Below are 24,356 nucleotides of genomic sequence, written 5' to 3' on the forward strand. Positions count from 1 at the left end.
GAGTCACAGAGAGTTGGACACAACTGAAACGACTTAGCATGGCATGGTACATGAAGTTCAGTGTCAAAAAATGGGTGAAAGCCCTAAATAGACATTTCTTCAAAAAAGACATACAGATCACCAAGAAGCACATGAAAAGATGCTCAAGATATCACCAATTATTAGGGAAATGCAAATCAAAATTACAATCAGGTGTCACCTCACACCAGTCAGAATGGCCATCATCAAAATATCTGCAAACAATAAATGCTGGAGAGGATGTGGAGAAAAATGGAATCCCCTTGTACTGTTGCTGAGAATGTATGGGAAATAGTATGGAGGCTCTTTAAAAAGCTAAAAATAGAATTACAATGGCCGTGGCTTAGTCGCTAAGACATGTCTGACTCTTGCAACCCCGTGGACTGTAGCCTGTCAGGCTCCTCTGTCCATAGGATTCTCCAGGCAAGAATACTAGAGTGGGTTACCATTTCCTTCTCCACTACAATATGACCCAGTAATCCCACTACAGAACATATACCCTGAGAAAACCCTAATGCGAAAAGACACACGCACCCCAATGTTCATTGTAGCACTACACACACTAGTCAGGACATGGAAGCGACTTAAATGGCTAGTGACAGATGAATAAAGAAGATGTCATACGTGTATACAATGGAATATTGCTCAGCCATAAAAGGAAATTAAGTGGGTCATTTGTAGAGGGGTGGATGGACCTAGAGTCTGTCATACAAAGTGAAGTAAGTCAGAAAGAGAAAAACAGTGATCATATATTAACACATGTATGTGGAATCTAGAAAATAGTACAGATGAACCAATTTGCAGGGCAACAATGAAGACACAGACATAGGAAATGGATGTGTGAACACAGGTGGGCGGGTGGGATGAATTGGGAGATTGGGTTTGAGGTATGTGCACTGCATATGTAAAGCAAATTGCTAGCAGGAACCTGCTTATAGTACAGGGAGCTTGGTTTAGTGGTCTGTGGTGACTTAGATGGGTGGGATGGGGGAGGCTGGGAGGAGGTTCAAGACGGAGAGGATGTATGTATAGCTGATCCACTTCATCGTACAGCAGAAATGAACACGACATTGTAAAGAAATTATCTTCCAATTAAAAATAAGTTTTTAAAAAGGCACAAACTTCTGATAGGTAGTAAGAATGTACAGCAGTATAAATATTATTAGCACTGCTGTCAGTTATATATGAAAATCATTAAGAGAATAAATCCTAAGTGTTCTTAACACAAGAAAAACGCCTTCATTTAAAAAGTAAAATATTTTATTATCTTATCTTAAACTCTACACAGAATAGTTCAACAAAAAGAGGAGGTTAATATATGATCCAGAAATCCCACTCCTGGGCATATATCCAGACAAACTATAATCCAAAAAAATACATATATCCTATGTTCATAGCAGCAATACTCATAGTAGTCAAGATAGGGAAGCAACCTAAATGTCCATCAACAGATGAATGGATAAAGAAGATGTGGTATATATATATATATGTGGTGTATATATATAATAATATATATTATAAGTAGACATATATTTATAATATATATTTACACAATGGAATACTACTCAGTCACAAAAAGAATGAAATAATGCCATTTTCAGTAACATGGATGGAACTATAAATTATTATACTAAGTGAAGTAAGTCAGAAAAAGACAAATACCATATGATATCACTTAGATGTGGAATCTAAAATATTACATAAGCGAACTTCTCTACAAAACAGAAACAGACTCATAGAGAACAGACTTGTGGTTACCAAAGGGGAGGAAGAGTGGTGGAGGGATGGACTGGGAGTTTGGGATTAGCAGATGAAAACTAGTACATATAGAATGGATAAACAACAAGGTCCTACTGTTTAACACAGGGAAATACATTCAATATCCTGAGATAAAACATAATGGAAAAGAATATAGAAAAGAAAGTATACATATATATAATTGAATAACTTTGCTATATAGCAGAAATTCACATTATGAATCAACTATACTTTGATAAAAAAATAAAAAGTCAAAAAAGGGGATTAATTTAATATTAGAGAAATCTAAATTATAAGAAAACTTAGGAAAATCTCCTACTGAATGCTCGTTACTTTATAAACTGACATAGGCATTTGTCTTTTAATTAGATCCTTTATAATTTAGCCACTTGGATTTCCATAAAACTTTGGGATGAGATCTATATAAGTATTAACTCCCAAGAACCACAAGTGCAATGTATTATCACACAGGTTGTCTGGAAAATGGTCAATGACAAATTTCTAAACAGTGTTTAGCCCAACAATAGATAGTAAAGTGTTTTTGAAATTATTTATCTACAATAGTTTATAAATAGAAGAATTTAGAAAAATAATGTTTATTTCAGAAATCAGAATATGAAAAAGAATGTGAAAATTATATAAAAATTCACTATAATTCTATCACTCACAAAAACTGAAAGTTTTGCTCCAGTTGTTTTTAAATTTTAACATCAGAATGTACAATTTTTCATAAATTATGATTATATTGAATGTATTTTTTGATCTATTTACAGTATGTAAATGCAGAATGTATTTTTTGATTTTTTTCTTTTTACATTGTATTAGGGAAATTTCTAACAATAAAATTTAATTTTAAAAAACCCAGCTAATGACTTTTTTCAAATGATTTATCATTAATTCACTTAATCAATGAAATTTTGAGAAATTTCAACTGTTTATAATTTAGTGTTATAAACAAATGCCCACTATGGGTATATAGGAATATGAACAATTGTCTAAATAATTTATTTTTTAAGCTGATTTACTGATTCAGAAAAGTATTGTTTAGAAAGAGTATGTGAATTTAATGTCTTGCTAAAAGATTATGATCTCTTCCTATGTACACAGTATTATTATTTTACATCTTTTTATCCAGTAGATAAAAATGGCATATTTCTGTTTTTCACTCGAATTTCCTTTAGTACAAAAATTGAACGCTTTCATAGACTTAGTGCACTTTATATTTCTTTTTTAGTATCAGAATTTTAAAAGTTTAAACTTTTTGAACAACTGAAAAATTTTCATAGAAAACATACAAAATATTGAGTGTTAACAAATGCATATATTCAAATAAACACCAGCACAATCAAGATATAAAAGATTTCTCTGATGCTGAAAATTCTCATAGGTTGCCTTTTTTAAGCCAAAGGAATTTGGAGAAAGAAAAGCAAAGCTGGAGGTATGACACGTCCTGATTTCAAAGCTAGTTTTACAAAGTATTACAGAGTACTTGTAATACAGAGTATTACAAAGCTAGTTCAACAGTAAGATACTGGCACAAAAGCAGACCCATGGACTAATGGGATAGAATAAAGAGCTCAGAAATAAACCCATATAGACACAATCAATTAATTTTTGACAGTATGGTCAAGAATATACAATGGAGAAAAGAATTTCTTCAATAAATGTTGTTAGGAAAACTGCACAGTCGTGTGTACATATATAGTATTCTGGACTAATCAATTAAATTTAATATAACAGTCTCACTGGAGATGGAAATAACAATCAGTTCTGCAATTTAGAAAAGACTCACATTGAAACTGTGCAGAAGATGGACACAAGGGCAGGAGCAGAGTGGAATCAGAAAATGAAGGCAAGGATATTAGACACAAAGCTTTAAGGAATTATTATTATATTCATAGTGTAATTGAGATTCAGATAGAGAAATGGGAATAGGATTAAAAAAGGGATTTCAGAGAGATTCAAACAATAGAGGGAATGGTAATTACTGAAGGGTATTAGTGAAAGACTTTTAAAAGCAAACTAAGAAGTCAAAAATGATGTTTGGAGTTATTGTTTGTTTTGATGTTAGCATTTTGACAAATATCAGGAAACAGGAAACAATAATTTTAGAGTGGCTGAAGAAAAATGAGATCAATTTTGAACTTAAAACTGTATGGCCTTTGGATGTGGCCAACTGGAAATATGAAATGACAGTATATTTTGACTTCATGTAGCTCTTAAAATATTTTCCCAATCTCCAAAATTACACAATCTTAGTACAGAAATATCCAAAACAGAACCAAATTGGGCAGCCTAAAGAAGTTAAGAATAATGAAATGACATATCACTGATGTATTCTCTGGTCATTCTCTCCTTTGGGGAATAAATATTTCTAAGCTACTTAATGTTGACTCCACTATTATTTTTTTCCACATGAGTCTTCTGTTTTCTGTCTTGGCCAGTCCTTTTGCTCATTCCAGTTCCCCAGTGCGTTCAGTGAATAGGGCTCTCAAGTAACCTGTCAAATTCAATTAACTGCAGCAAGCTGTCCATGGTGACACTTGCTGTAGTTAATTGAGAAAACCAGCATAAAGGCACCCCTTCAGAGTACTCTGTAATTGAGTGTGAAGTCTCATGAGATCAGTTGCTCAATTCCAAGTGTATGGAATTTTGGGTGGGATTTGGGTTGTTTCATGGAAACCATTAATGAACTTGTTATACGCTATGTCTAAAAATCTATGTACCAACAGATATGCTTTCAAGAGACATTGCTTGAGAAAACTATCAGTTTTCTGTGTCGATAGGGTGTTTCATCTTCTTTCTCTCTTCATTTATCACAACAGCTATTTCAGATTTTTCCTTTTTCCTTTCTCTTAACTATCCATAAAAGAAAATTACTTTAACCTTCTATAATGACCAGTGAATTGAGTATAGTTTTAGTCTAGATAATAATGATAAAAATTTAATAAAAATAATATATTTTTGAAAAATTTGTATCCAACATTAGATATCTTCCATTTTCACAGGGTTCAGGTCCATTAACTCAATCTATTAATATAGAGCATATTTGAATATGCAGAAGTAGGCTACAACATTGTTAATTGAGTATAATATGCTATTCTGATATTATTCAGCAATCTAATTATCATCCACTTAATAAAATTCCTTAGTTTTCTTCCCTGGGTGCCAGAATAATTCCATGGTACCTGACAAAAGCTTAAATTAATCACCACTAGATGGTAGCCTTGTCAGGGATCATTGATTCATATAGCAATTCCTTTGGTGGTTGTGATGAGACAAGAAGAAAATGCATGTATCATAATGACTACAAATCCAGCACAGAATGAGTTTACAGTAAATATCAGTCATTATTTTCAATTTTAAATTAATATTATTGAGCATTTACTGCATATTAGTCATGGTATCAGATAATTTGAAACCTAATTTAATAATCAACTACTTAAAATCTTTCAACTCTATATTTCTATTGAACTTTGATTATTTACATAGTCAATTATATAGCCACACATATAATTTTATATACTTTAGAAAATATTTCAACAATCATTTGGTATTAATTATAAAAAAGGGAAGGGAAAAGCAAAGGAGAAAAAGAAAGATATACCCATTTGAATGCAGAGTTCCAAAGAATAGCAAGGAGAGATAAGAAAGTCTTCTTCAGCGATCAATGCAGAGAAATAGAGGAAAACAATAGAATGGGAAAGACTAGAGATCTCTTCAAGAAAATTAGAGATATCAAGAGAATATTTTTTGCAAATTTCTGGGCTCCAAAATCACTGCAGATGGTGATTACAGCCATGAAATTAGAAGACGCTTACTCCTTGGGAGGAAAGTTATGACCAACCTAGACAGCATATTAAAAAGAAGAGACATTACTTTGTCAACAAAGGTCCATATAGTTAAGGCTATGGTTTTTCCAGGGGTCATGTATGAATGTGTGAGTTGGACTATAAAGAAAGCCGAGCGCCGAAGAATTGATGCTTTTGAAGTGTGGTGTTGGAGAAAACTCTTGAGAGTCCCTTGAACTGCAAGGAGATCCAACCAGTCCATCCTAAAGGAGATCAGTCCTGGGTGTTCATTGGAAAGACTGATGTTGAAGCTGAAACCCCAATCCTTTGGACACCTGATGGGAAGAGCTGATCCATTTGGAAAGACCCTGATGCTGGGAAAGACTGAGGGCAGGAGGAGAAGGGGACGACAGAGGATGAGATGGTTGGGTGGCATCACCGACTCAATGGACATGAGTTTGGATAGACTCCAGGAGTTGGTGATGGACAGGGAGGCCTGGCGTGCTGCAGTTCATGGGGTCGCAAAGAGTCAGACATGACTGAGCGACTGAACTGAACTGAACTGAACTGATAGAGACACTTTTAATGCAACAAATATTCTGGAAGGCTATCAAATGTATTTTTAGTTTGTTTTTTTTTTTTACTTAAACATCTTCCTAATGTTTTCTGACTGTCAAAGCTCAACATAAAGTTTTTCTCCAGTTACTTACCACATTCATTTCACACTCTCATAATATCAGTCATCGTATTCTCCTATGTTGTAATGTTTCATGATCACAACAAACTATGGAAAATTCTTAAAGAGACGGGAATACCAGACCATCTGACCTTCCTCCTGAGAAATCTGTGTACAGGTAAAGAAACAACAGTTAGGACTGGACATGGACCAACAGACTTGTTCCAAATCAGGAAAGCAGTGTGTCAAGGCTGTATATTGTCTCTCTGCTTATTTAACTTATATGCAGAGTACATCATGCAAAATGATGGCCTGGATGAAGGACTAGCTGAAATGAAGATTCCTGCGAGAAATATCAATAACCTCAGATACGCAGACGACACCACCCTTATGGCAGAAAGTGAAGAACTAAAGAGCCTCTAGATGAAAGTGAAAGACGAGAGTGAAAAAGTTGGCTTAAAACTCAACAGTCAGAAAACTAAGATCATGGTATCCAGTCCCATCACTTCATGGCAAATAGATGAGGAAACAATGGAAACAGTAAGAGACTTTATTTTCTTGGGCTCCAAAATCGCTGCAGATGGTGACTTCAGCCGTGAAATTAAAAGACACTTGCTCCTTGGAAGAAAAGTTATGACCAACCTAGACAGCATATTAAAAAGCGTAGACATTAGTTTACCAAGAAAGGTCTGTCTAGTCAAAGCTATGGTTTTTCCAGTGGTCATGTATGGATGTCAGTGTTTGACTATAATCAAAGCTGAGCACCGAAGAATTGGTGCTTTTGAAGTGTGATGTTGGAGAAGACCCTTGAGAGTCCCTTGAACTGCAAGGAGGTCCAATCAGTCCATCCTAAAGGAAATCAGTCCTGAATATTCATTGGAAAGACTGATGCTGAAGCAGAAACTCCAATAATTTCGCCACCTGATGGGAAGAACTGATTCATCGGGAAAGACCCTGAAGCTGGGAAAGATTGAAGGTGGGAGGAGAAAGGGACGACAGATCATGAGATGATTGGATGGCATCACCGACTCTATGGACATGAGCTTGAGTAGGCTCTGGTAGTTGGTGATGGACAGGGAAGCCTGGTGTGCTGCAGTCCATGGGGTCACAAAGAGTCAAACATGACAGAACGACTGAACTGAACTGAACTGAATGTTTCATGCAGTGAACCAAAATAAAGCAAAGCAAAGGAAAACAAACAAAAACTCATGGATTATGAACTCCTTTCCAGACTCTGATGAGGATACAAAAATGGATGATCCTTTCCTTATATGTATAAATAAGTTTTAAGTATCTCCCTTCCATTTTAATTCCCTGATCTTACAAATTCTGAATATATAAATTTAGATATATATCCATAAAGACATTGAAGATTTATGACATACACTAGATATGAAATATAGGAAATAACAATGAATCACAAAGTATCTGATTCTACTATTTTAACATTAATCCTTTAATTTAAAAAATTAAAATCACATATCTATGTTGCAAAAATATCAAACACTAAATATTACACACAATCAGATAAGAAAATTCTTCCTTGCCCATCACATTGTATACCCTGGAAGAAGTCACTCATTTTGTTCTTTCATAATTGTAACCATAGCACATAAATATTAATATGTGTATGTGTATCCTATCTTATTTTGTGTTAGTCACTCAGTTACATCCGACCCTTTGTGACCCAGGGACTGTGTAGCCCTCCAGGCTCCTTTGTCCATGAAATTCTCCAGGCAAGAATATTGGAGTGGGTTGCCATTTAATTCTCCAGGGCATCTTCCCGACCCAGGAATTGAACTGGGTCACCTACATTGCAGGAAGATTCTTTACTGTCTGAGCCACCAGGGAAGCCCGTATACCTGAATATAAGTTGATATATTTATGTATACTTGTATGTATTTGTGCACATGCTAAATATAAGTTCAGTTCAGTTCAGTTCAGTCGCTCAGCCATGTCTGACTCTTTGCGACCCCATGAACTGCAGCACGCCAGACCTCCCTGTCCATCACCAACTCCAAGAGTCCAGCTTAACCCATGTCCACTGAGTCGGTGATGCCATCCAACCATCTCATCCTCTGTCGTCCCCTTCTCCCCCTGCCCTCAGTCTTTCCCAGCATAAGGGTTTTTTTTTTTTTTTTTTTTTTTTCCAACGAATCAGCTCTTCCCATCAGATGGCTAAAGGATTGGGGTTTCAACTTCAACATCAGTCTTTCCAATGAACACCCAGGACTGATCTCCTTTAGGATGGACTGATTGGATCTCCTTGCAGTTCAAGGGACTCTCAAGAGACTTCTCCAACACCACACTTCAAAAGCATCAATTCTTCGGCGCTCAGCTTTCTTCACAGTCCAACTCTCACATCCATACATGACCCCTGGAAAAACCATAGCCTTGACCAGATGGACCTTTGTTGGCAATATAATGTCTCTGCTTTTTAATATGCTGTCTAGGTTGGTCATAACTTTCCTTCCAAGGAGTAAGCGTCTTCTAATTTCACGGCTGCAATCACCATCTGCAGTGATTTTGGAGCCCCCCAAAATAAAATCTGCCACTGTTTCCACTGTTTCCCCATCTACTTCCCATGAAGTGATGGGACCAGTTGCCATGATCTTAGTTTTCTGAATGTTGAGCTTTAAGCCAACGTTTTCACTCTCCTCTTTCACTTTCATCAAGAGGCTCTTTAGTTCCTCCTCACTTTTTGCCATAAGGGTGGTGTCATCTGCATATCTGAGGTTATTGATATTTCTCCCAGCAATCTTGATTCCAGCTTGTGCTTCCTCCAGCCCAGCATTTCTCATTATGTACTCTGCATATAGGTTAAATAAGGAGGGTGACAATATACAGCCTTGACGTACTCCTTTTCCTATTTGGAGCCAGTTTGTTGTTTCATGTCCAGTTCTAACTATTGCTTCCTGACCTGCATATAAAGTTCTCAAGAGGCATGTCAGGTGGTCTGGTATTTCCATCTGCTTCAGAATTTTCCACAGTTTAATGTGATCCACATAGTCAAAGGCTTTGGCATAATCAATAAGGCAGAGATAGATGTTTTTCTGGAACTCTCTTGCTTTTTCGATGATCCAGCGAATGTTGGCAATTTGATCTCTGGTTCCTCTGCATTATCTAAAACCAACTTGAACATCTGGAAGTTCTCGGTTCATGAATTGCTGAAGCCTGGCTTGGAGAATTTTGAGCATTACTTTACTAGCGTGTGAGATGAGTACAATTGTGAGGTAGTTTGAGCATTCTTTGGCATTGCCTTTGTTTGGGATTGGAATGAAAACTGACCTTTTCCAGTCCTGTGACCACTGCTGAGTATTCCAAATTTGCTGGCATATTGAGTGCAGCACTTTCACAGCATCATCTTTCAGGATTTGAAATAGCTCAACTGGAATTCCATCACCTCCACTAGCTTTGTTCATAGTGATGCTTCCTAAGGCTCACTTGACTTCACATTTAGTATATATTTGTGCAAATGCTCAAATATTGATGAAATAGTAACTTTTCAGAAGTGGATTTTGAGGGTGCATTTGCTTAGTTTTTGGGATTGTTCTTTTTTTATTCATTGGTAAGAGATTTCTATATATTGCTAATATGAATAATTTTTGTAATTGCACATTTCAAATTTTTATGCCAGCTTGCCACTAGTGTTTTTAATTCTATCATTGGTTCTTTCTTAAGTAAAGATGGGTAATTTTACCTTATAAAGTCTCATATGTTTATTTACATATAGTACATATAGGGTCATTTTTAGGAAAATTTTCCACATTCTAGCACTACAAAATAAAGCCATTTGCTTCCTTCTAGTATATTTATGCTCTACTATGTGTACATAACAAGCTTCTGATGAATTAAAGATGTAAAGCTTTGAGCAGTTTAGCTTGTGTTTTTTCCAAATATGCAATCAAATATCCAAACTCTCCTTATTATTAGATAGTCCATCTTTCTTCAGCTAAACTTAAAAGCCAATTTACTAAATAGTCAACTCATTTATATGCCTTTGAATGTCTTTCTGACCCAACTTCTGTTGCATTTATTTATGCATATATTATCAAACCAATAATGCTAACTTTTTTTAATAATGTGGTTTAAAAATTTTTTAAGATAGCTATTTAATGGACTAATTTGGATACAACTGAGAATCAGTTCATCAGTTTTCTGAGAATTACCAACTGATGATAGTATAGTATAATTAAAACACTGCATATCAGAATCTAATATTTAAATATAAAGCCAATGGGACTTCCCTGGTGGTACAGTGGATAAGAATTTTCCTGCCAAGGGAGGGCACATGGGTTCAATCCCTGGTCCATGAAGATTCCACATGCTGTGACGCAACTAAGCTTGTATGTTACAACTACTGAGCCTGTGGCTCTGCAGCCTGCATGCCTCAACTACTGAACAGTATGCAGCACTCAAATCCCCAAACCTAGAGCCTGTGCTCTGCAATAAGAGAAGCCACCACAATGAGAAGCCCATACACCACAGCTAGAGAAGAGCTGTCACTTGCCACAGCTAGAGAAAGCCCACACAACGAGGACCCAGTGCAACCAAAGATAAATAAATAATCATCAAGCCAATGGTCATAGGGAAACATAGCCTTAAACACTTAATCATATACATATGTACATATTCACACACACACATATATATGTAAGACAAATTTCCAAACTTGGGAAAATTATTTAAAAAAATAATAAAAATAAGATCAGTCATTACTGAAGTAAAGAGAGTAAATCAAGTCAAATGATATTTGAAATATATGTATTAGACAAATGTTCAGCTCAGTAAAAAAGATAAAGCATAAATATACAAAGTGTGTAAAATGTATATTTGTTGCAATTTTTAGTAAAAATCTCACAAATGTCTGATTTGCTAAGTTTGTCTTTTTTAATATCAAGAAGAGTTGGATTTTGTAGAATAATTTTTCTGTTGATGAGGTAAATTGCATTGATAGATTTGTGAAAGTGAATTACTTTTATAGTCAGAGCATTAGTACTACTTTATCCTAATATTGAAGGCAGGAGAAGAAGGGGCCAACAGAAGATAAGATGGTTGGGTGGCATTAGCAACTGGATGGACATGAGATTGAGCAAGCTCCAGGAGTTGGTGGTGGTCAAGGAAGCCTGGCGTGCTGCAGTCCATGGGGTCGCGAAGAGTCGGACACGACTGAGCGACTGAACTGAACTGATCCTGACATATTATTTTTGGCACTCTTCTTGATTTTGTCCGAAGATATTTTTATCTGGAGTTTTTAGGTTTATATTTATAAATTTAAAAGATTACGAGTTATTGGCACATTTTCCACTTTTTACATAAAAGTTGTACATTTCTTTGAAAATTAGTTGGACATCTTTCACACTTACTCTGTGAAATATTTTATGTAAATTATGAATTAACTGCCCTTGAAGATATGATAAACATGCCAAAGAAAAGCCTTTCTGATGTCCTTTATGAAATTTTTGAATGTAAGCTCAAATCGTTTAATGTTTCTATTTCATTAAGTGTGCTGTACTTTCGTGAATCAAATTTGGTAATTTAAAATTTCCTGGAAAACTATCAATTGCACTTAGGTTTTCTAATTTATTGGCATACAGTTTATTCTGGTTATTGTTTCACATCTATTTCCATTGCTATTTACCAGTTTTGATTTGATTTTTTTTCATTCTTAATTGTATTTATCTGTGCCTTCCCCCTTTTAATTCTCTATAACTTTATTGCTGGATATTTGTAAATTTTTCTTCAAAGAACAAGCATAAAATTTAATCTGTGTTTTTGTATCTATTTTTTAATATCTGCTTTTATCAACATTATTTGCTTGTTTGAATTTTCTTTCAATTTGTTCTACTATGAATTTTTTGTAGTTGTTTTCTGTTTTCAAAATTATTTTGTGATAAATTTATTTTTGCAGCATATATACACCTACAGTTTTCATGAGTTTGACAAAGCATTTCCTAAATATTGCTTTATTTTAATGTGGCTATAATTTATAAATTTTGATTTCTATTTTCCTGATGTTGCTTCTTTTCAGACTTCATGGCCTATTTTTATTTATAGAATGTCTTTTAAAAGTAAGTATTAATAATTTTATTAGTATATAGTATGATCAATAAAGTTAGATTAAAAAAAAACAGGGAGGGAGTAGTATTATTGTCTTAGTAGAGCAATCTGAGATATTTTTTAGATAGCTTATAATGTTATTGCATAAAGCCATATTTAATGTTCATCTTAAAAATATAAAAGGTTTCTACAACAAAAAAGAAGGTGAAGTGTTAGGTGCTCCTTATGCAGTGACTCCTTATGCACTCACAGTTCTCTACAATTCTTTAAATTTTTAAATTCTTTAAATCTGTGAGAAATCACAGAATTGAAAAATATATGGAATTGTAATAAATTACTGGGCCACCATCTTACAACTCTCCAAATTTTTATCAAAAGTGCTAAATCAGAAAGATCATTGTGAAACAAATCCAGTGGGAAAACAAAGCCAATAAGAAAAGTATCATTATTTCCAAGAACGATATAGCTAGTACATACAAAATTCAACATAAGAAAAAAAAAAAAAAAACTGATTTAACTGTCTGACTCATTGCATTGCTTGATAATGTTCACCAAAGAATTTATGCATATATTCTAAAGATTAGACCAGATATTCTATATTCAGAAGAAAAGAGAGAGATGAGTTTTATCTGCAGCAGAAAACTGTATAAAATATCCTCACTTAGAACACTTTAAGATATTTAAATGAGTTACAGGGAGAATACATAACAGGAAATTTAAGGAAAATAAAAATTACAGTTTAATATGAAACATCACTGCTTGTAAATATCTCTTCAGGATAGAATTCAAAATGCCATGTTTATAGAAACATTCTTTTTTTAATCTTACAGAAGCATTCTACCTACTCAATATAATCCTTTTTGCCAGTATGAATAAAATATAAATATTGTATGAATGAAGGCATGTGGAATTATTTCTCTTTAGACTATTACAAGTCAGGAATCCCCCTGTAAAATAGTTTTTAGGTGACAGAAGTGACTTTTCTACATTTATATTTCTATGATATGTGTATCTGTTTCACAGGACTTTATAAAACTGTTTATTGTGAGTACTGCAGAGAACTAACACAGTTATTTATTGGATAGATTTGAGCATCTAGAGTTAAGCTAGTAGCTGAAATGAATTAAGATTTGAATAAGCCACTTTATTCTTCAGTTAAGGAAAGGAAAATTTAAGAGTGAAATCTGTAATATAATTCAAAGATGCTCGTAAGTTGTTCTAATTTATGTTTTTGCTGTGGTGCTGGGGATTAGAACAACCCTGTGGTTGAATTTGTTTGCATTGCATGCAGCGTCTTTGTTGTTGGGTGGATAAGTCATTCTTCCATGGTCATCGTATCAGTGTTGGTCATTAGTTCAGTGAAAAACATGCTATAAACTCTGTTCCAAGCACAATGTTAGGTGTCTGATCATTCTTTCATTCCCTTTCTCTGTTTCAAAAATGCAGGTGCTTTCTAGTTTTATCATATTCTGAACCTAGTCTTCTTTTGTTGTCAAGGGCTTTGCTAGAAAATTGAAGAGCTGGATAATGCATTTGGACTTCAGATTTGGGAGAGAATAGAAGCCATAGTTTTGTTAAAATGTAAACGTGACTAGATTGTTGGCAAATGGGTTTGGAAATTCCTGTCAAGTACTTTAATGCTTTAATAATGGGGTTAGGGGAGAGGTGGTGTGAGATGAACTGAGGGATTGAGATGGATGTATGTAAACTGCCATGTGTGAAACAGATATCCGTTGGGAGCCTGCTTATAGCGCAGGGAGCCCACCTTGGTGCTCTGTGGTGACATAGACGGGCGGGATGCAGGCCGGAGGTGGGAGGGAGGGGGCGAGAGGAGAGGATACATGTGTACATAGAGCTGACTTCTTTTATTGTACAGCAGAAATTAACACAATATTGTAGAGCAACTATACCCCAATTTAAAAAAAAAAATAAATGAGGTTGAAGCTTTGAGCTAAGAAGATTCTCTTTGCTTGATCTAAATCAAGTTTCTTTGCCTTTCAATTAATAATTCCATCAGAAGTAACCTCAAATGTCTCACAATTGGTTTCCTATAATCATTCTTATGTGCTCTTTAGTTTTTTGTGTCACTAATACCATAATTGATGGTAAACTACTGTGATGATTTCTCTATAAGCATACATCAGATAAAACAAAGAATATTAGGAAGTTAACTATTTGAAGTACAAAAGAATTTCACTGAATTATTCACAATAAAGGAGCTAGTCAGTAAATATACATTATTCATGGCCAAACATTACTCCTAAATAGTAAAGGAGGGAATTAAAATATACTTAATACTTCCACAAATACTTTTTACATTAAAGCATAAAATAGAAAAACAACATAAAATAGAAATAAAAATCATCTGTATGAACATCCTCATCCATATATAATAATTGAAGATTGAATTGCATAATCATTGCAAAGCCTTTATTTCATTGTATTTTTACTTGAATTCTACCCTATGAGTAAGCAGCTTAGATTTTGAAGAAGCTGAAACCGTTGTGGAAAGAGGAGGCATAGATGAATACTTATGGGGTAAGGAGGGACATTTAGAGATTCTGATGTTGGAGAAAGTAAACTGAGCACCATTTACTGCTTTCACCATTTTTCCTTTTATATATGCCTTCACTAAGTTAAAATTTTGTATAAAAACAGGATTGTGCTGGACAAGGTCAATTGCGTCTACATTAAGAAAATAGGAACACTTTTAACTGAGAAGAGATCAACATAAAATACTATAATAAGGATTATAAAACAGAAAGAAAAGTAAGATTTGAAATCAGTTTGGCTTACAAAATGATAACAACACATATTTATGAAGCTAGAATGATAGCAATTATTTTTCAGAGAGAGAATAACCTCTATTTCTGGAGGTGAAAATCATTATATATTTACATATTAGTTTAGTTTGACCTCAAAGAGTCTGTTTTTACATAGGTAACTTTGTAAATTCACTCAGGTTCATGTATCCTTCATTTACCGTATGTTCATGATTATCCTCAAACTTAAGTTAATTAGAGCTTCAGGGTCAATACAGGGTCAGATGAAAATCCTGCTAATGAAGACAATTACTTCAGCAGAGCTCAGTTTATAAACTGTTTACTCTTCTCTGAATCAGGAGGTATTATTGTAGAGTTCCAGTCAGCAAAACCAGGGCTTTGTAATAGTAAAATTTCCTCTTGTATCTTACTACATATTCCAAAGTTTGCCTCTAAAGAGGCCAAATCATTTTCTCAGAAGGCTATTTATACATGCAAGAAGGCAATAGGAGTTCAAACTCCAGTCTTTTGAATTTTATCACATTTACCTTGCAATTAGAAGAAATCTATTTAAAGTCTACTTTTCCATAAGTAGCTGTGTAGTAAAATATGTTAACTATTATTTGTAAATTAATCATAATTCATGTGATCACATAGTCATTGTTACAAAAAAAAATGAAAGCAGAAGAGCTAAAATAATTTTGTTTAACAATCTTGAAGTTTTTTTATTCAAGCATTTCCTAATATAAGCCCAAGCATATGATTATTCATTACGATAAATTTAATGACCACTTCACTTCTGATTTCTGCTGTACAACATCCAATAGCCATTGAACATGGATATATGAGAATGTCAAAGTACTTTTATATGAATTACTTTACACAACCACTTCATTTTGTAGAGGATGTCTGAATACCAGAAGGACTGATTTATCTAGTATCAAGTAATTCACTGTGAAAATATGATTATAGCCTACATCTTTTGATTTCCAGATTAAAATTTTTTCCTCTACATAACACTGTATCTTGCTACTATTTTAAATTCTTAGTCTGTAGATGACTTAACATGGTGATTCTTCTGGAGTAACATCAGTTTTCTTTCCAATCCCAAAGAAGGGCAGTGCCAAAGAATGTTCAAATGACTGTAGAATTGTGTTCATTTCACATACTACTAAAGTTATGCTCAAAATCCTTCAAGCTAGGCTTAAGCAGTGAACCAAGAACTTCCAGATGTACAAGCTGAGTTTAGAAAAGGAAGAGGAAGCAGAGATCAAATTATCAACATTCACTGGGTTATAGAGAAAGCAAGGGAATTCCAGAAAAACATCTACACATCTGCTTCATTGACTAGACTAAAGCCTTTGACTGTGTGGGTCACAAAATACTGTGGTAAATTCTTCAAGAGATGGAATGCCAGACCACCTTATCTGCCTCCTGTGAAACATGTATGCAGGTCAAGAAGCAAGAGAACCAGACATGGAACAGTGGACTGGTTCCAAATTGGGAAAGGAGTAATCAAGGTTTATATTGTCACCTTGTTATTTAACTTATATGCAGAGTACACCATGCGAATGCCAGGGTGGATGAATTATTAGCTGGAATCCAGACTGTTGGTAGAAATATCAACAACCTCACATATGCAGATGACAGCACTCTAATGGCAGAAAGTGAATAGGAACTAAAGAGCCTCTTGATCAGGGTGAAGGAGGAGAGAAAAAAACTGGCTTCAAACTCAACATTCAAAACACTATGATCATGGCATCCCATTACTCCATGGCAAATAGAAGGGAGAAATGTGGAAGCAGTGACAGATTTTATTTTCTTGGGTTCCAAAATCACTGCAGACAGTGACTGCAGCCATCAAATTAAAAGACACTTGCTCCTTGGAAGGAAAGCTATGACAAACCTAGCAGCTTATTAAAAATCAAAGATATCACTTTGCTGACAAAAGTTCGTATAGTCAAAGCTATGATTTTTCCATCAGTCGTGTAAAGATATGAGAGTTGGACCATAAGGAAGGCTAAGTGTCGAAAAATTGGTGCTTTCTAATTGTGGTGCTGGAGAAGACTCCTGAGAAGTCTCTTAAACTCTCAAGGAGATCTCTCAAGGAGAACTCTCAAGGAGATCAAACCAATCAATCCTAAAGGAAATCAACCCTGAATATTCATTGCAAGGACTGATGCTGAAGCCGAAGCTCCAACACTTTGGCCACCTGATGTGAAGAGCAGACTCACGGGAAAAGACCCTGGTGCTGGGAAAGATTGAGAGCAGGAGAAAGTGACTGAGGTGACAGAGGACGAGATGGTTGGATAGCATCACAACACAAAGGACATGAATTTGAGCATATTCCAGGAGATAGGATGGTGAAAGACAAGGAAGGACTTGGCCTGCTGCAGCCCATGGGGTCGTAAAGAGTTGGGCAAACAACAACAGCAAATGTAACTAGGTAATTTAAAAAGAAAAGGAATTCCTGGTTTGGGGCTACTTAAATCTTTGACAGATAGCTGATAGCATAAAAGACTTGTAGGGCCTTCCTACACTGGGGCTTCCCTGGTGGCTTCGTGGTAAAGATTTCTCCTGCGATGTAGGAGCTGCAAAAGAGTGGGACATGACTTAGCAACTAAACAACAACAAAGGGATAACATTGCTCTTGATGTAACACATTGAGGGCTCCTTTGATTGTGTGCTATGATTTCAGCTTAGAATTTAAAATGTTGCTTGAAAATAATTCATGAACTAAAAAATTATACATTGTGTATAATATAACAAAATATAAAACCTGTAGTATCACTCAGGTGATAAACACATTTCTAGAAACTTCAAAAGCAAAATAGTAAATAAATATACAGAATTCCTCTCTGAGCCAGGAAATTTAAAAATACAAATTGGCCATACATCCAAAAGCTGGCCCAGTTAACATTATTCAATTTTGTTTTCAATTAGAAGCACAGCAGTACCAATAATATAGCAAAGAATTATATCCCCACTGAGCCAGCAAATAAAATTTTTCCACTAGTTCTATAATACCTCAAAAATACTTCCCCATATCCATCTGAAATTTTTTTCTGTATTTTCATGCAATTGCTATTTGTAGCTAAAATAGAAGCACAAAAGGGCAGATAGTACTATTCTAATACCCCATCAAATATGAATTGCCATACTAGTCACATCAGACTAGAAAGAAATGTGAAAATAGAAAGTTGAATATAAATTATCTGAACCAATTTCTAGCTTATGAATATATTTCTTTATGAATATACAAAAGGAGAAATTGCAGGAAAAAAGCACAATGAAACATGAAAATGTTCTGGGTTCAGATCTTTTTTAAAGAGATAATACTGATTAAATTGATAGTTTCTTTTTATTTGCAAAAGATCAGACTATCTTCTATGGTTTGAATATTTATTGTTTAGTTGCTAAGTCACCTCTGACTCTTTTGCAACCCCATGGACTGTAGGCCACAAAGCTGTCCTGTCCATGGGATTTCCCAGGCAAGAATACTGGAGTGGGTTGCCATTTCCTTCATCAGGGGATCTTCTTGACCCAGGGATTGAACCCGAGTCTCCTGCATTGCAGGTAGATTCTTTACCACTGGGCCACCAGGGAAAGTGAAAGTGAAGTCGCTCAGTCGTGTCCGACTCTTTGCGACCCCCGTGGACTGTAACCTACCAGGCTCCTCCGTCCATGGGATTCTCCAGGCAAGGATACTGGAGTGGGTTGTCATTTTCTTCTCCAGGGGATCTTACCGATCCAGGGATTGAACCTGGTCTCCCGCACTGCAGGCAGACGCTTTAACCTCTGAGCCACCAGGGAAGCCCGAGCCACCAGCGAAGTCCCTACATGTTTATGTCACGCTTTGGGAGGTGATTAGGTCATGAGCAATGCGGAAGACCCTGGTTGAATCCCTGGGTCGAGAAAATCCCTTGGAGAAGGAAATGGCAATCCACTCCAGTACCTGTGCCTGGAGAGTCCCATGGACCAAGGAGCCTCGTAGGTTACAGTCCATGGGATCACAAAGACTCGAAGACGAGTGAGTGACTTCACTTTCTTTCACTTAGGTCATGAGCACAGAGCCCTCATAAATGAGGTCAGTGCCCTTATTAAAAGAGGCTCCAAACGACTCCCAGCCCCTTCCAACCTATATAATGAGAAGTCTGCAACTTGGAATAGGGCCCTCACCTGACAATGCTGGCACCCTAAATTTGGGACTTTGAGCATCTAGAACTGAAAGAATAAAATGTTGTTGTTTTTAATCCTCCTAGTCTGAGGTATTTTGTTATAGCGTGGTAAATGGATTAAGACAGTCTCTTTAGAGATTTCCTGTAAGAAAACAGTCCCAATTCTGTTTAGTTGAATGTAGGACTTTTCAGGCCCTAAATGTGAAAACTTTTGTCTTGGTACTGTGCTTAGTCATGTTCGATTCTTTGTGGCCTTCTGGACTGAAGCCTGCTAGGCTCCTCCGGCTGCAGAATTTCCCAGGCAAGAATACTGGAGCAGGTTGCCATTTCCTACTCCAGGGAATCTTCCCGACCCAGGGATGAAACCTGCATCTCCTGCTTGGCAGGCGGGTTCTTCACCACTAAGACAACATGGGACTACCTAGAAGGTCCACTGAGTTCACAGTGCATGGTTTCCCAAGGTTCGAACGACTTTTATACACTCTGTATTTTCAACATCTTCAATCCAAAGAGATCAATCATAGCTTAAAACTTGCTAAAGGTAAAACAGTGGTTACTAGTTTACTGTATTCCACTGGACTGACTGTGATTCTTGTAGGATCGATCCATATTCACAGACAGTTTGCCTGAAATTCAGATATCTGAACAGTGATATCTAGAGTCAAGTCTTTTTGATAATGATTCCTTAAAATTTTATATATTATAAAATTATGTCTTTTAAAAAGTGCAACACTGAATCAAATGAGATAGAGCAACTGCATGTATTAGCAAGAACAAGCAAATCTATAATTGAAGGTAAGGACAGTTGCTTGAAGAAAATGCATAAAGCATCACATAAGAATGTACTGAATCTCTAAGCTAGATATTTATTCTTCCTCTTTTAAATGTTATCTCTTTATCCATTTTTCTTTTTATTCATTCACATTCACTAGGACAAGTTCCCTTCATGTACTGGTTATAAGTTCCTTATTATGTTCACATTGCACCTGATAACTGGTCAGAAATCTTTTGTTTATGAATAAAAATATCTGGATGAAACTGGACCTAGTAGGCATAAATGGATAAAGTATAATGAGACATTTCAGCAAATGGCCTGGATATGACTATCTCAAATAACTATTTTTGGAAATAACTTTTCTGGATACCAGCAATGAAAGTTTACAGTGAAAAAAGATCTTGTCCATAACCCACCCCCACAAAATATATAAAATAGTACAACATTATGTAGAACCTGAGTGAAATAAGATTTTATTAATATACAAGCACTGAACCAATGAAAAGACAAATCATGCTCTTCTGAATGGAAGGCCTAAGAATATAAAGATCTCAGTTCTAATATTTATTTATTGAACTTGAGGTCAATAATAATCTCCAAGTGTCACTTTTTTCTTATTCAGAAACTAAGGTTCTTCTAAAATTGTTCCTAAATAAGAGGCAAAAATAGCTACAAATAGTTTGAAACAGGGTAAAACTAAATTTCCCTACCAGATATAAAAACATATTTAACCAATACTGTAGTTAAAAGAGGGCTTCCCAGGTGGCACTAGTGGGAAAGAACCCACCTGACAATGAAGGAGAGGTAAGAGAGGTGGGTTCTATCCCTGGGTTGGGACGACCCCCTGGAGGAGGGCATGGCTACTTACTCCAGTATTCTTGCATGGAGAATCCCCATGGACAGAGGAGCCTGGAAGGCTACAGGGTTGTATAGGGTCCATAGAGTCATAAAGAGTCAGACACAACTGAACCGACAGCACACATACACGCACATAGTTAAAGGAAAGTTGAACTATTTTATGAATAAACAGGAATTTAACACAAACAGAAAAAGATAAGAAGTAGCAACATTATTACAGCATTTTGGTGTTAGAGTTAATTATATTTTTAAGAACTTGGAAATTAGCTTACTCTCAAAGAGCTGAATTGTGAAATTAGCATATAATTATGCATATAAAATTATCATTAAGTAGTCATACAATTGGGTACATTGTAAAGCATCAGTTGACTAGTGACAAACAAAGCAAGCGATTTTTTTTTGTTTTGTTTTGTTTTTGACCATGTCCCCTGGCTTGCAGGATCTTAATTCCTCAACCAAGGATTGAACCCAGCCCCAGAAAATGAAGACTTCCCTGGTAGGTCAGTTAGTGAAGAATCTGCGTGCAATGTGGGAGACCCAGATTCAATCCCTGGTTTGGGAAGATGCCCTGGAGAAGGAAATGGTAACCCACTCCAGTATTCTTGCCTGGAAAATTCTATGGACAGAGGAACCTGGCAAGCTACAGTCCATGGGGTCTCAAGAGTTGGACATGACTTAGTGACCACCACCACCAGGAAGTGAAAGCACAAAGTCCTAACCATTGGACTTCCCGGAAATTTCCATCCCAGTCATTTTTGATTATTTTTCTGAGCTATGTGACCTTCTGCCTTATTGAAATAAAAGCACTGATCCTGGTGACATGAGTGCATGGTCATTGTGGCAGTTAACACTTCTCACTGTAAATAAATTCATTGACATACAACTTTGTGTACCAGTCCTGTGTGAATTTGATTTAGATATATCGTTCCTAGAAGAAAAACCTATTTTTGATGTGTTGACAAATCATGACTTGGACGATGGCAAGCAGAAAGTCAGACCCTGAAATACAGCAAATTCATCATGGAATTGCCTTTCTAAGAAAAGTTGTAGGAGGCTGCCCATTGGCCTTCTTTTGATGATGCCTGACTTGACTGATGGTGCACAAGATTTTCTTTAATAAACACCATAATTGGTGAAATTTTGTTTTATTCAATAAAATATGTTGAGAAATTAGCAAGAAATTGATGCATTTCTCTCACTTTCACAAAACAATTCCAATTGTACAAAAGTATTAACTGAAAAAAAAATGAACAGTTTAAAAAGCTAGAAAAAAATATATGTGAATATTTGCCTTATTTCTGGATAGGAATAACATTCTGTATGTCAAAATGATAGACTGTATCATAAAATGAAAGATTAATAGACTTGACCTAAAACATTAAAATGCTTGAATAAAAAATTAAAATTACAAGTTGAAAATAAAATATTAACTATTGGTAATAAATAAAGCAATCCGATAATACCTAGAGTCTATGAGGATATTCTAAAGAAAGTGTCAAAACCCACAAATAATGGAAATGGCAAATCTGGAGAGAGTTCACAAAAGAAATACATATGATTGATAAATTCATGAAAATGTACTCATTCTGAGAAAAAAAATGCAAATTAACACAGAAATGAAGTAAAATTTTAAACTATCAAATTAGCAATAATTAACAATATTAATATTTAAAGCTTCAGTGAGACAGGTAAACTCTCATACTGCTTGTTCAAAAATAAAATAATTTAAACTTTTTGAAAATAATTTGTTGATATTTATACAAGACTATTGATCTTTTCCAAAAAAGGGAAAGAAAAGTAAATTCTTTGTCCTACAGGAAAGAAAACGTTTCTAACTCAGGCAGTCTAGGGTACTCATTCAAGTAAATACAAAATTTAAAGAGCTGGGACTTCCCTGGTGGTCCAGAGGTTAAGAATCTACCTTGCAAAGCAGGGGATGTGAGATGGTCCCTGGTTGGAGAACCAAGACCTCACATGCTGCAGAGCAACTCAGGTGCACTGCAACTATTGAGTCCACACATTCCAGAGGCCCAAGCCCACAACTGGAGTGTCCATGCACTGCACCCAAAGATCTCACATAAGGCAACGAAGATCCCACTTGCTGCAACTAAGACCTGATGCAGCCGAAGAAATAAATCTATTTTTTAAATTTAAAGAGCAATTCTAAATATGCAAATCTGCACTGCTTATATTTCAGTGGTACTGGGGCCTCTGAAATTATTGCCAAGCTATTTTCAGAACAGGTTTGAAGACAAATCTAATCTCCTTCTCTATATCTTTCACTCTCTCCCTCTCTCGAGGTGGTAGTGAGTAAACAGATAAGGAACTAGTTCTCTAAGATGGAACACTCACACACACACATATACACACACTGTAGTTTGGATTCTTTGGGAGAATATAAAGAATACACATATACACGCAGGGGCTAATTCCCAGTGTCAAGCTTCCTGAGTGTGCTCTACAAAGTAATTCATTTTCATAATAATCCATTATTCTCACTCTGTTGGTTCACTTTTCCTTTTTTCTCTTCTGATCAGTTCATTACAGCAGGTGGCACATTCTCATAGATAAATGTCAGACATTATTTTAAGAAGAGAAATTATTTTTAAATATTTGGAATTTTAACATACAGTATTATAATTCTTCCTTGGAGACTTTTTGGAAGTGCTAGAGATGTGGTGTTTGCCAAGGGCATGCCTGTGGGGAATGTACAAGAAGGAAGCAGATTTGACTTCAGTAATTGTTGAGGTAATCTGTAGCTTTTATGCCCCATGAAACATGTTCATGTTTAATACAAGTTCTGTCATATCTAGTATTAGACTCAAATCTCTCTGTGTGCTCTGTGGTACAGAAAGATCATATCACTCAGCAGAAGACACACTCCTGCCAGATCTTGCATTCCTCAATCATTAAGGATTTCAATGTTTCCCAAAAGAGAAATTTTGTATTTAAAGGATTTAGATATGTTTATTACATTCTTTTACACAAAAAAGATTTCTTTTGAATCTTTGTTCTACCACCTCATGGACAAATTATTTATCTTGCACATATTTCTCTTCTGTAAATGATGACGATATTCCATTGGGTTGCAATGACAGTTAAGTGATACACATTAGGATGTCTAATGCTGATGGTAAATAATAGCTGTTTTATTATCATTACTATTATTGCTATTATCATCATTATTACCTGTTTATGAAAGAGCAGTGGGAGACTAGAAGACAGAACCCAAAGCCACCCATAATATAGTTATAATCACTGGGAGACTTGATGTAGAGAGGAGCATAGACAGGTTGAAGTAACATATAACTAAGCACAGACTAGGGAATGAACTAACCAGCTTCAAGTTTCCAAATTAAAACATTTTAATTAAAATTGTTTTCAACTGTAAGATTTCTCTAGAAGGAAGTACTGTTTTGCATTCAAAGGGCTATTTGAGTTTGGATTGGACTTTGAGGGTGGATTTTTCTAAAACAGTCA

Source organism: Muntiacus reevesi, chromosome 7, assembly GCF_963930625.1.
Source record: "Muntiacus reevesi chromosome 7, mMunRee1.1, whole genome shotgun sequence".
Classification (NCBI taxonomy): domain Eukaryota; kingdom Metazoa; phylum Chordata; class Mammalia; order Artiodactyla; family Cervidae; genus Muntiacus; species Muntiacus reevesi.